Below are 1,028 nucleotides of genomic sequence, written 5' to 3'. Positions count from 1 at the left end.
TTGGTAGCCATGTTGTGACAGTTAGTAGCCATGTTGGGATAGTTAGTAGCCATGCTGTGATAATTGGTAGCCATGTTGTGATTGTTGGTAGCCATGTTGTGATAGTTTGTAGCCATGTTGTGATAGTTGGTAGGCATGTTGTGATAGTAGCCATGTTGTGACAGTTGGTAGCCATGTTGTATCAGTTAGTAGCCATGTTGTGATATTTGGTAGCCATGTTGTGACCGTCAGTAGCCATGTTCTGATAGTTTGTAGCCATGTTGTGATAATTTGTAGCCATATCGTGATAGTTGGTAGCCATGTTGTATCAGTTGGTAGCCATTCTGTGAAAGTTGATTGACATACTGTGATACTCACTGTGACACAGTTTTTGCAGAGACAGAAGCTTCATGGCAGCTCTGTAGACGGATGGACGGATTTCATTCATCCCCTCTGTTCACATTAAAAGAAATAGACAACAAATACACACACACACACACACACACACACACACACACACACACACATGTCTTTGGTGTTGTACATTTGGCATGCAGTGTTTTGGGAACGTACTGAGTCTGTTTGTGTTGTACTGTGGATACTAGAACGCAGCCAGAGATAGTTTCAAATTGTTTCTCTTCCTGGAATCAGAGTGAAAAATACACGCCCAGATCCAGTCAGTCCACATGTTTCCTTGTTTCCTCCTTCAGACCTTTAAACTGGGAGGAACCAACATGTGGTGACGACAGAGAGCCGACTGGATCAGACCGGTTCATCTAGTTTCACTTTCCTGAAAGCAGAAACTCACTCAGTCGCTGCTCAGAAGAGAACATGGCTCAGAGAGGATCTAACCTGACTTCAGAGAAATTCTCTTGTTCCATCTGTCTGGATCTGCTGAAGGATCCGGTGACTACTTCCTGTGGACACAGCTACTGTCTGGACTGCATTAAAGGCCACTGGGATGCAGAGGACCTGAAGAGAACCTACAGCTGCCCTCAGTGCAGGAAGACCTTCACACCGAGGCCTGTCCTGGAGAAAAACGTCCTGCT

The sequence above is a fragment of the Stegastes partitus genome, unplaced genomic scaffold (assembly GCF_000690725.1).
Source record: "Stegastes partitus isolate 25-593 unplaced genomic scaffold, Stegastes_partitus-1.0.2 Scaffold954, whole genome shotgun sequence".
NCBI lineage: Eukaryota > Metazoa > Chordata > Actinopteri > Pomacentridae > Stegastes > Stegastes partitus.
Note: the sequence above shows the minus strand (reverse complement) of the source record.